The following is a 13779-nucleotide window of genomic DNA, read 5'->3' as shown; positions in this document are numbered from 1 at the left end:
TACATCTCCCACCTTACATTCCTCAGGGAAATTTCTAAAGATTAGATCTATTCAGCAGGTGTTATACATTTGTCTACATTTTTATTGACATCTGGTTAGCTAACATTTGCCCTGCTTGTAATAGTCAATCAAAATGCTATTCCTTTTCCACCCCTTTATATATCATAGTTGTTAGTATAGGTGTTTGTTGTTACAGTTAATGTTGTCTAAAATGTGTTTACAGACTTTACAAACTTTACATCAGTGTTACGGTGCACATCATTAATGTTACTCCATAACCTAGCATTCCCAAATGCTATAATGCAGTTTACTGCTTCTTTGCATTCTGCTAATAAGCATTTCACTGTAATGGCAATAACGATGAATCTAATCTAATTTGCATATTAGAAAAAAATGCATTGTATACTATACATGTACAGTATAGTGAACATCAGCATCTCTTAGGTTTTTCTTTTTTATTCTTGGAATCATCTTTTTTATTAATAGACCTAACACCCAATGGTGTCACATACTCCTCTCTTCAGATGCGCTGTTGAGATATTTAAATCCCACTCCTGTGTATGTATGTATGGTCACCATGGATTAATACAGACTTCATTACTTTCATACATTTTCACACTATAAAGCTCCACTCTGGGCACCTCCAGCCTGCTAGGGAAATTAGCTGAAGCAAAATAATGAATGGATGTTTCTCTTTATTTGTTTTTTCTTTTGTTTTGAGATTATTTAAGCCTGTCATCTATTTGGCTAGGATCATAGGGAAGCAAAGTGACATTTTAAATATGGTTTACTGGTGGTTCCTAGAGTTTCTAAGAGTAGAACAGGAGGCAGTCTTCAACTATCAGGCTCCTCTACTGTGGAACCTTCTGAACCTGTAGAGTCTCCTGCTGCTCCTACAACTCCACTCAACACCTGCTGTTATAATTAGAAATTACTAGTACTGCTTCTAGTATTATGGCTACTTTTTCACTCATCACTACTATTATTACTACTACTGTATTATTGATACCACTACATTTTTACATGGAATCCGTGTTATGCTATGTTCTTCTGTCACTATTCTCTACACCCCCCAAACCAACCACCCACCCAACTGAATATTTGCCAAATATTTTCTTTAAAATGTCATAATCACATAATAATTATTATATTATACATCATGTAGTTATGTATGATACAATACATATTATTAAATGTACCCAGTTCATTTAACAAGGCTTTAACTGACACAGTGCTGCCTTTGACCATTCTGATCCCTTAATCCCATCTGACTGTCATGGTACAGACACAAGAACTTCCCCAAATCTGCTAGCACCTCCTGCTGCTTAGACCAGAAACTAACCCTTGTGGCTTAAGCAGCAACACAGGAACACTACAGGTATAATTTAACAGACTGATATATATATACAGTAACAGTCTTAACAAACCAGAATGTTTTATAGTTTAGATTCTTCAAAGTAGCCACCTTTTGCTTTGATGACACCTTTGCACACTTTTGGCATTCTCTCAATCAGCTTCATGAGGTAGTCACCTGGAATGGTTTTCCAACAGTCTTGAAAGAATTCCCAGAGATGCTGAGCACTTGCACTCCAACTCATCCCAAACCATCTAATTTGGGTTTAGGTCAGGTGACTGTGGAGGCCAGATCATCTGACACAGCACTCCATTACTCTCCTTCTTGGTCAAAAAGCCCTTACATAGCCTGGAGGTGTGTTTAGGGTAATTGTCCTGTTGAAAAACAAATGATGGTCCCGCTAAATGCAAACCAGATAAGATGGCATGTCACTGCCGAATGCTGTGGTATCCATGCTGGTGTGCCTTGAATTTTGAATAAATCATCAACAGTGTCACCAGCAAAGCACCCCCACACCATCACACCTCCTCCTCTATGCTTCACAGTGGGAACCACACGTGGAAACCATCCACTCACCTTTTCTGCGACTCACAAAGACATGGCAGTGGAACCAAAAATCTCTAATTTGGACTCATCAGACCAAGGTGCAGATTTCCACTGGTCTAATGTCCATTCCTTTTCCTGTTTCTTGGCCGAGACAACTCACTTCTTGTTGCTCTTCCTCAGTAGTGGCTTCTTTGTAGCAATTGAACCATGAAGGCCTGATTCACACTGTCTCCTCTGAACAGTTGATGTTGAGATGTGTCTGCTACTTGAACTCTGTAAAGCATTTATGTGGGCTCTAATCTGAGGTGCTGTTAATTAGCTGTTTCTGAAGCTGGTAACTCTAATGAAGTTATCCTCTGCAGCAGAGGTAACTGACCTCTGGTCATCTTCTCCTGAGATGGTCCTCATGAGAGCCAGTTTCACCATAGCATTTGATGGCTTTCATGACTGCACTTAAGGTTATATTCAAAGTTTTCTGGTTTGACTGACCTTCACATCTTAAAGTAATAATGGACTGTTGTTTCTCTTTACTTAGTTGAGTGGTTCTTTTCATAATATGGATTAGAACAGTAGTTGAAAAAGGTTATTCACTGTATAGAACTGTGTACCAAACCTACCCCTACACTACACAACTGATGGTCTAAAACACATTAAGAAGGCAAGGAATTCCACATTAGCTCTTGACAAAGCACTTAATCTGTTAATTGAAAACCATTCCAGGTGACTACCACATGAAGCTGACTGAGAGAATGCCAGAAGAGTGCAAAGGTGTCATCAAAGCAAAAGGTGGCTACTTTAAAGAATCTAAAGTATAAAACATATTCTGGTTTGTTTAACACTTTTCTGATTTACTACATAATTCCATGTGTGTTCCTTCATAATTTTGATGTCTTCAGTATTAATCTTCAATGTAGAAAATAATAAAAACAGTGAAAAAACACTGAATGAGAAGGTCTGTCCAAACTTTTGACTGGTACTGTATATTTTTAGATACTATATATACCTTTTTTATTTTTATTTATTTATTTATTTATTTTTGGGTGATATTTTTGCCTTTACTGGATAGTCATTAGTGAGGACCACAGATTAGAGAGAGAGAGTGGGTATGAACTGCAACAAAGATCCATGGTCAGAATCAACATGGTGGTTAGGTTGCATACACTGTAACCAGAGCACTCCACAGACTGATTCATTTAACTGAAATCCCCAGTTATTGGTAAGCTTTCTTCTTTACAAGCACCTCACACTCCTGGAAATGTAAACTAAACTCTGATCCCAGAATATCACAGAAAGACTCACGCTAAATTTACAATCTCCTCCCCACAATACTCTTTGATTCCCTGTTAGGTAACAGTATCAGGCAGCAGCACAGTCTACCATTACATCAGCAACTGCTGAATGATGAGTTATTAGAGGAGTTATTAGGAAGAAAGTCTCTGGCATTAATTGTGATGTAAAATAATCTCCAAAATGTGATGAATGTGTTCAGCCCGGACAGCTCATCTGCTAATCTGTATGTTGGAAGCCTCGTGTTGCTGCACACTCACATGTTACATCAAGGCTTTGTTTGTAATTGAAGGTGACACTAAGCCTGCTTGTAAAGCAGGTTTGCACGTCAGTCTGATTGTGCAGCATTGTGTGCGTCACTAAATGGGACATGGTACGGAAATGAAGGGAGAGGAGGAAAGAAACAGAGGAGAAGAGGCAGAAAGGAAGCTGAATCTGTCACTGCCAGGAAGAAGAAAACAAAAGTAACTGACATAACAGCAAATTTCAACAGGAATTGTCCAATTTTTAATCAATTTTTGTAAAAGAAGACGTTTGGAAAACCTTCTTGCTTTGATCCTCAGGCTCTTTTCATCTTTTCAATCCCTGTAAAGATGAGCTGTATCCCTGCCTCACACAGGTAAGCTACACGACTAAAAAAAAACTGAAAATACTCTAAAGATACATTTTGCCCAGTGTAACTACCTCTCTAGACTTCCATCACTGTGAGGATTAAGTATGTCACATCCTATTCTCAGAGTACCATGAGGCGCTGGAGATTCAACAAGATAATATGAAAATTGATTCAAAAAGTTTCTCATACCTGAAAAAAATGTATTGAGAAGTGGAAATTGGATTCCACACCAACATCATGTCAGTTATTATCCCAATTTCAACAGCTCACTATACAGTAGGTCCAGTTTTGTTCCTAGTTTCCTGGAGTTCCATTGTAATAGAACTCTAGGATGCAGTTAAAGTAGCCTATCCATTTCTATTTACGCCTGTATAAACCAATTAAATAACATATTGGTGGCTAGTCAACACAAACACTGAAAGTACTCATCTATTCCTTCACTATGTATGTGCAATATAAACACAAAATGTTGTCTTTTTATTTTTCCCCCCGTGTCTCACTCTTCCCCCATCTTTGGATATGAGGAGTCACCTGTTGTTTGAGCCTGTTATGTCATTAAGTGCTTATCTACAGATTAACACAGCGGGAGAAACACTTTAACTTTGTCGACTCTCTCCTCATCCCTAAACTTCTTGTAAATTCTGCACACTTTAATGTGTTGAAACATGTCTCAGTGAACCATGGTAACACACTCCTCCGTCCAGTGGTTCCTGTGAAGTTGAAACTGATGAGGTAAACCTGTTTGACCTTAGGTTGCATCATAAAGAGTTTCATAAAGGTTTGTTAAACTGTGGTGATAATACTTGGGCCTACACATTTAGACCTTGGGCATGTAAAGACTTATGTGACGGTGATGTCAGGGTGAAATGATACAGATAATCCAGATTTTCCTGTCTTCCTTTGTATATGGAATTGTCAGTCCAGTTCAGTAGAACAGATCAAGTTTTGATAAGTCCCAGCAGCCCTCAGATGAGACCACAGAGCTCTGTTTGATCACATTCTGGCCCAGTGAACCAGTACAAAATGCTGCTGATTGTGTGTGTAGAGGAAAAGTCTGTGGCAAACCCAGGGATAACTGAAGTCACTTTTGTAGTCATTTTCTATAACTGTGTCAAATCTACATTTGTTGATTGTTTAGCTTTTATAAACTGAATCTACAGTGTGTTATTTATTTAGTTAAAATATTTTCTGTTTTAGTTTACTCTATTGAACAGTTGCATTTGTACTGTACTGTGAATGAACTTAACTAGTTTTTAACCAGTCTGGACTTTTATGAAGAATTTTGTTTGTCCTCCACTACGTAACCCTACATGTAGCCAGGACAATAGACCGCATCTTACTTTGACCACATCTCTTGGCTCCAATCTCACTTGCATTTTGTGGCTATTTTTTATATAAAACGGTTTTTATTATAAAACGGTTGCTAGTTGCTAGTTCTAGTTTGTATTATAAGGATTAGCAGATGCAGTTCTGTTGGAAGATCAGTTCATTCCTGAAATTCTAGACTTGAGGCAAAGATGGCATTATTGGATTCCATGTCCCTGAAATTCAGTCAGATCATGAATTACCAACCAAATTAAACCAAAATGTGTGTTTTTCTTTGCAGTATGAGCTCCATTCTTAGTCAAGTAGAATCTCAGATGGAGGAGAGTTCAGTTCAGAGAAGAGGGAGCAGAGCCTACCAGGTACAATCTGACATTTTCACCAAAGTGACTCCAGTGCAGTGACATTCCTCATTTTGCCTTGTTAAAATAAGTTTTATTTTTAGATTTTTCAGTTTGAATCATTATAATAGAAAGAATGAATATGGGGGAAAAAAACTACCAGAAAGACAATAATATGGAAGGTCTGACAGGGGAAGAATACAGTATAACACAGATTCCATATAGAGATGTAAAGTAGTATTAATCTTAATAATATTAGCAATAATAATAACAATTAAAATTGTAATTATAACAGTAGCAACAAGACTAGAAGTAGAAGACGACTCTACAGCTCCAGAGAGATAAATACCTGCAGAGAACGACAGGAGAAGAGGAGAGAAAGAGGAAAGAGCACAAAACTATGGGAAAGGGAAGAAGTTAAGTTAGTGACATGCATTTATGGGATATGAATCTGTACAGATAGATAGAGGAGCTCAGTGCATCATGGGAAATCCCCCAGCAATCTTGGCCTATAGCCGCATAGCTAGAGGATGGTTCAGGCCTGATCCAGCTATAACTAAAAGCTTTATCAAAGAGGAAAGATATTTAAACTAGGAATAAGTTAAATCATCCATTTGAAGTTTGTTTTGAAAGGAAAAATTGATTTCAATCATAAATCCCTCCCTGGACCAGATCTTTCCAGAAACCAACACGAATGAAGAGTCAGATTCCAGCTCCTATCCAGAGGACTTTCTCTTTCGGAGGGAGCGTCTCCCCTCCATTGTTGTTGAGCCCACAGAGCACAGTGAATTAGAGAGTGGGGAGCTGCGCTGGCCTCCACGATGCCTAATGAGTAACAGTGTGGACGAGGGGGAAGACAGCAGTGCTGATCACACAGAGGGCTGTGTGGATGGAGAGCAGCAGGAAGACATGAGGATGGATGAAGGGTAAGGATGAAGGGCTGACAGAACATGACAGTGCAGTGATATTACATTTGATCCTGCCTGTCAGAAACATTCTGACCAGTTAGCACCTTATCTGTCTTTCCACAATCAAGGAATTTTTAAGGCATCAGTGCAAAAAAACAAAAACAAAACAGAATTACATTTCAAAAGGGTTTGCATTTTTTTGTTGTCTGTATCCAGTGTAATACTTTGCTGTGTCTCTACATTTCCATTGTCGCAGCTCAGTTTCCAGAAAGTCCTCTATTGGACCGTCCCAGAGTCAACTGTCCCTCTCTCGGCTGACTCCACCTGCCTCCCCCACCCACCTTGAGGCTGCCCCACCCTGTCTGAAGAGTTGAACAATGAACAATAAGTATGGACTGATAGCACTGCAGTGCACCTGATCTATGCATAACTCATTAAAATATGTAACTAATGCACCAACACTATTTCAGTAGAAAAGAACCCAATTGGAAAGGTTGAATAAGGTGAAGGTGAAATAAGGTCCATTTTAAATAATAGGAAGCTGATTCCAGTATTGCTATGTTTGTAATGTGTGGTTAACTGCTGCACTTTGCTGTGACTGTATCTGACTCTGTGGACTGAAGGTAAGCAGAGACTGTAGCGACAACCTCCCTGAAGGGGACTCTTTTCCTTTGTGACTGCAATCTCATCCAGCAAATCCACGTGATGAATGACTATCATGGCCAGTTTACTAGTGTGAAAGCCTGACGTAACCCAACATATCTGTTATGACTGTTAGCATCATAATGAGAGCTCCAACTGTGTCATGATAGTAGTGGCCCAACATTTCCAAAGCACTGCTCAGTGTGTTTATGAGGTCTTGACAGACCACATTTGTGCCAGAAATGAATATTATTAAATGACATTATTTTTTATGCCAATACAGTAAAAACCTCTGTAATAGAATTTCACTCTGGGTCTGTTTTCAACCTTCATCGTTGAAAAGATTTAATGTAACAGTTATCATGACTTTATTTTTGGATACATACATGCAGTCCCCTGCAAAATGTCATCAATGACATCATTTAAAGAAATCACAATATTGTCAGCCAGTGTAAAATTGATCACTTGAATCACACACTGTATTCAAACAGTTACAGTGATTAGGTGATGTGGGTTTCTACAGAAAAATGCTGCTACATCAACAAAATTATTTTTCACAAATACATGCTTTTTATTTACATCATGTTGCTATCTTTCTTGCTTTGTTGATCAACTTTGGTGAGACTCAATGATGAAACATTATTAAATAGTAAATTCTGCTACAGTCCAAGTGGACAAAACTGAGTGCGCCCTGAATCTAGTGGTCATTTGCTGCTAGTGTAAGAAACATACAGAGAGGAAACCAAAGCACAACTTTTGTCTTCTGTGCAACTGTAATCATCTATGGCAATGGCTCTAGACCTATCTGCACCTTTCCTTTATGCACAACCACATCTGTCTGGATGGGTACTGTACTACAATAAAGTTGTGTTTATTTCCATGTGGTTGCAAAAGTTCATTAGAAGTGTAGAGAATGTATTGACTTTTTGGGCTGTACAGAGGTCTGCCTTCATCTGGAAGTTAAGTCCTGCACCAGTGAACTCAAACCAGAGGAGGGTCTGTACACACACAAACAAAAATGAATAATATGCAGGAAGCAGTTTTTGGTATGGCTATAGCTGTGGTTTTGTAGCAGACAACAGATCATGTATGTTTCCCAAAAGCCTTCAAAACACTTTGCATTTTTAAAAGATGTATATGGTTAATATGTCCATACTGAAACTTCAGTGTTGATTTCACAGAAGGGAATATAAAACAGAAAACACAGATACATTGATTTTCAAGCTGAAGTACACCATGTCTAGCTGCTTGTTGGCCCAAGGATGAAGACTGCTGTTACAGCAATAGACAGATGACTGAACCCTGAGGGACAGAACAGCAAGTGGACAGGGTAACACTAGTGCCAATAATAACACTTACAAACACACATACTGTACTGTACATGCAGATACCCAAAATCACATCCAATTAGTTACTTGAAACTCTAGGTTCTCTTGATGAATTCAATCTGTCATTATTTTAAGATTTGTTAATGATAATGACATTTTTTTCCTCTGACTACTCACACAGTCTATTACACTGATTGACCACTTAGTAAGTCAACAGGTCTATAGTAATCAATTTCATTAAAGTGTGAACTTGAGGGGCCATGAAGTCCCAAAATAGGAGGTTACACCAATGGCCATGTGTTTACAGCACCTAGCCTCTAGAGGGAACCAGAGCAACACACAATACTGGCATAAAGTCTGGTCTGGTGGGGTGCTCACTACACTTAAACCACAGATAACTATTTCCAGTCTTTCCTAATAAATGCAGTAAAATACATAAATGTCCTGTTTTTATATCTGTTATTTTGGGGAATGAACAGAAGTGAAATGAAACTGTTTGGAATAGAACAGTGGTCGATCTACACAGGAGAGCTGGGAGAAAATATGCCAGCTACAATGGTTCTCAACCAGGTCAAGCACATGGCAGGAGTTCTGCTGGAAAAACATTGCAAGATTTTTTATCACACCCATTCAGAAACGACACCAAGGTAGCGGGGACACTTGTTGGAGACTTTGTGGGTCTAATGGAGCTAACCACTTCCATATTTTTTGGGACTGCCAGGCTATAAGACCATATTGGGAAGAGATCCTCAAACATAAAAAATGTATTTAATGTAAACATTCCATTTAAATGTGAAACTTTGTATTTGGGCGATCTATTGTTTGAAACATGTAACATCAAAGACAAAACTACTATTGGCAGCCAGTAAGAAAGCTGTCACAAGGAAATGGTTAAAAATAGAATCACCCACCATTAATGAATGGATTGAAATTGTGTATGAAATTTATGTTATAGAGAAGATATCCTTTTCCCTCAAAGTTGAAAAAGGAAAAGGAAATGAATAATTGCATTAAGAAGCTGAATTTGAATTACATAATTTGTAATTGTGTAAAAAGTTATGAAACAATTCAGAGTGGATCATTGCCAAATGTGTACAATATTATGATCAAACAAGATAATAAGAGGGGGAAAACACACGAGTATTTGGATGGTAATCCTAAAATATTTTGACTGAGCACTGGCCTCGTAATATCTGTAAAGACAAGGCATGTCACTGAGAGATGGGTTATCAAATATTAGGATTCATTTCCTAAGATAACTTACATGCTGAACTATTATAGATTATTGATTAAATGTGATGGGGCACAGCTAGGTAACAAGAACAGTATCAATTATCCGTCGTTAACATTTCTTAATCGAAGCAGTTTTGTAAAGCAGGCAAAGCTTTGGACACAATTTAAGTAACAATCAAAATGTTGATAAAACTCGATCTGACTAATCGGTGATTGGGCAAGAGCTGAGAGCAGATAGCTGGTTAACTTAGCTGTAAGTCTAGTTGCGCTTTAGCGTTTCACATTAGCTTACCTCGAATTGTTGCAACGACCGGGAACAACGTGAGCACCTAGGCTGAGTCATTCTCCCTGCTCCGTCAAGTTCGTAGCACCGGTTAGCATCACAGCTAGGCTAACGTTAGCGGTCAGCAGACAAGGGCCGATAATGGACACGGTAGAAGCTGGTAAAATAACGCTTGTTCAATATGTGTAATTCACAGTGGTAAATTATCACTACTTACAAGTTCATGGCTAAATGAGAGTAAAGGAAATGGTCAAAAACAAAACATACAGTATGTGATGAATGGCCGAAAGGGAGCTCTGCGCTCTGCACTCGATTGCTGTTCCTCAATACCCCGGATGTGTGAGACTAACTGAATTTTAGAAAACTGAAATTGAATATGAAAACGTGTAGAGAACTGAATTTTACATTCAATTACAAATTATGCAATTCAATTTCATTTTCATGCAATTTTTCAAATTAAAAATCAAATTTCAAATTATGTGATTGAGTTATTCAAATTAATAATACAGTTTCACAAATTCAGTTTCTAGTGATGCATATTTCAGCCCATACATTTGCACTAAGCTGAAGCAAGGTTCACTGTCAGAGCAGGACAGTGATCCATAATCAGGTTTCATAACTATATTTTAAGACTTTATTGGACATAGCATATACTTTCCATTGCTTTTTGAGAAATTGAGAAAAGTTTCAACTTTGCTTTACATTTCTGTCTTTACTTTCCCCCAGAGAGCTACATGCTGATCCCTCCACAGTCAGCAGAACACACATTAAGACAGAGAGGCTGTGTAGTACTGAGAGAACGCTCAAGAGATAAATCCTTGATTTTTTCCTCACAGACAGATAACACTATTTGACATCTGACTATATGAAGCAATAGTACTGCACACAACCTCCGGCCTAAAACATGCCCATGTTTCACAAATGCTGCTATGACAGCTGTTATGTGCAATATACACGGACCTTTTTTGCTCTGTCTCACATTCATCAGAACTGAATTAAAACATGGGGGTGGAGGCTCCTGGGGAGAAACTGTCAGAGGTTGGTTGACATTGCCCAGGGATTGAAGGAACTATGCTGACACTGCGCCATACTGAGTTTGTGTCTTCTTTTACTTACTTTACAAGTCCTGCAGCCTGAACAACTGTATAGGTTGTTTGTCATTATCCTCTGACATGAACCGAGTGCTGTTGTAGCACCCCTAACGTGACAGGCATACTGGACTTTGTCGTCATAGTTACACATGGTTCATGGAGCAGTCACAGGTTGGTTAGGTGTAGGCACAAAACAAGTTGGTTAGATTCAGGGAAAGAGGATTTGGATTAAAAGAAGTGTGTTTTGTTGACCTGTCCATCCACGCTCTCTGTACTACATCACCTCACTTCCTCCTTTGCTTCCATCATAATTACCATGCCCACTAGAGGTCACCTCACAATAAATCCGAACTATGGGTTGAAATAAGTGGCTTGCACAAACGACATGCAGAATCAACAGTCAACAAAACAATGTTGTAACACCTGTAACACATATATTACACACCTGGTAATATATGTATATTTGTACTTGTGCTCATTTGAGTTGATTTGTGTGTGCAAATAAAACAAGGGTGACTGGAGCAGGGAGAAAGAAAATATTGGGCTGCACCTTAAATTGCCTTCCCACCGCTGTGTCTACAGAGACAGTAGACTACAAACAGCTGGTTTCAGAAATTTGAAATGTGAGTGAACTGGGTAGAAGTAAGGAAAAATCAGAAAAAGATGGAGGAGAAAAAATAGGTCAATCACACTGTATCTCCAGAAGTGCCAAAAATAAAAGCCCCTCTGTCTCCTCTCACCATCACCCTCTCTCTCTCTGGCTAATCAAAGCCAGATGTATGCACACGAGGCCTCCATTCAACCTCCTCCTCTTTTCCCCCTCCCTCTCTCCGTCTCTCTGTTTCTCTTTCTGAGTGTGGGTTTCCTCCTCAGGCTCAGTGCCTCTCTGTTCCTCCTCCTCCCTTCATGGCCCCCCCTCACTCTCTAGCAAAGCAGGAAATACTCAAGGTTCCTGACCCTGAAGGGAGCATGTTTCTTCTAACCATTAACAGATGGAGGGATGAAGGATGGGAGAGACAGATATGAGAGTGAAAGTCTGGCAGCTGGGAAAATGTCAGTAATGCTGAGACAGATTAGATGAAAAAGAGCTTCAAATGTTGCAGAAGTGAGAGGTTTTGTTGTATACTGTTGGAGCACTGGTGGCTTATATGAGCTGTTTCTCCTTTAATTTTCTGTCATCTTTCGCTCTCCTTTCTCACCATCCCTGTTTTCCCACTTTAATGAACTGAAGCAGCTGGAACTGATAGTGCATTCCATTTACATCAGAGGTCATCAACTGGGAGTGACATCAGCTCCGAGTTAATGGCGCTCCAGTCCAAGTGGGAAAAAGTATGGATGCCCACAGAGCCTTCATAGTTGCTCTTACGGAGTATAGACAACTTCAAAATTAATCTGCACTCCACCTCAGTTGTCAATATTTGATTTTAATGTAAATACTACAGAACACTGATAAAGCACCTCTCAAATTTAAGTGTTAACTGTTAACATTAAGCCATGAACGTGAACCGTTTCAAATGTATCCCGGACTAACCATTGTTTTACCCATACACACAGCGTAGCAACATGTTCATGGATAAACATTGAACAGTACTATCTGTATGAACTGTACTTCATGTGGAACAAGTAAGACATAACTGCTATCAACAGTAAAATTAGCAGTCCTTCTTTCACACACACACACATACACACACACACACACACACACACACAGACACATCTCTTGCTCTCAGCAGACATCTTTTTAGATGAGGTTATACTGTATACCAAATGTGTGTATCAGCAAGGGTCGCATAGAATATGTGCTCAAGTACTTTCACAGCCACAAAAGATTTATAACAAATATATTTTTTACTGGTGGTAGTAGTATTATACTGGTAGCTTTGTGATTAAAAGTAGCTGCAATTTGTAATAGTAATAGTATTACAAATACTAGCAGCACTGCTAGTAGTAGTAGCAGTAGTAGTACCAATAGAAACATTACAGTTTGCAATTACAATTTGCATTAATAGGTGTGATAGTAGTAGTAAAAATACCCTCGTAGTAGTGGCAGTAGTAGTAGTAGAAGTAGTAGTGATAATATCCGTAGTTGAAGTAGTAACAATAGTGGCACTAACAAATATAAAAGAAATAGTAGTAGTTCTAGTAGCAGTGGTGAAAACAGGGCTGGTTTTTGCTATGGGCAATGTGGGCGACCGCCCAGGGCGCAATCTATGTGAGGGCGCACGAGAACGCCCTCAAAAAAAACAAAACAAAACAAAAAAAAAACTAAACTCAAAACAAAACTCGCCAGTTTTCTAGACTGCCGCTCATTTCCATGTCAAGTTAGTGGAGTGGGCGCTGGGACCCTCATTGTCACGTCAACTTGCTGCTGAGAGTCATACAGGTTGTGTGTGTTCGAAGAGGCAATGGGGGAGGGGGGAGGGGGATCAACTTGCGACTGCAGAGGTTGGCAAGGGGGGGATAGACTGATGCCAGGCCACACAACACAAACTGCTTCCAAATAAATTGTATTTCATAATTAACATAGACCCATATGCCTACACGTAATTGACTGGGTTATGTGAAAAACGTAAAAAAAAAAAAAATCATCTACATAAATTTGTTTATGTCACGTGACTCCGGACTCCGGTTGATTGACGGGTGAACGGACAGTGTTGGCAAAAGGTAATGCGAAAGGTCATGTTATGATGTGCATGTGCAATTTATATACTGTATTTTATTTATTTATCTTGTTTTTTCTTTGTACTAGTTATGTTTTTGTATGTAATAATAATAAAATAATATAATATATTGTTGTGTTGGTGGCGGTGTTTGGGGGTAAGCCCTTTTT

Source organism: Lates calcarifer, unplaced genomic scaffold, assembly GCF_001640805.2.
Source record: "Lates calcarifer isolate ASB-BC8 unplaced genomic scaffold, TLL_Latcal_v3 _unitig_4509_quiver_412, whole genome shotgun sequence".
Lineage (NCBI taxonomy): Eukaryota > Metazoa > Chordata > Actinopteri > Centropomidae > Lates > Lates calcarifer.
This window is presented reverse-complemented; position numbering follows the sequence as displayed.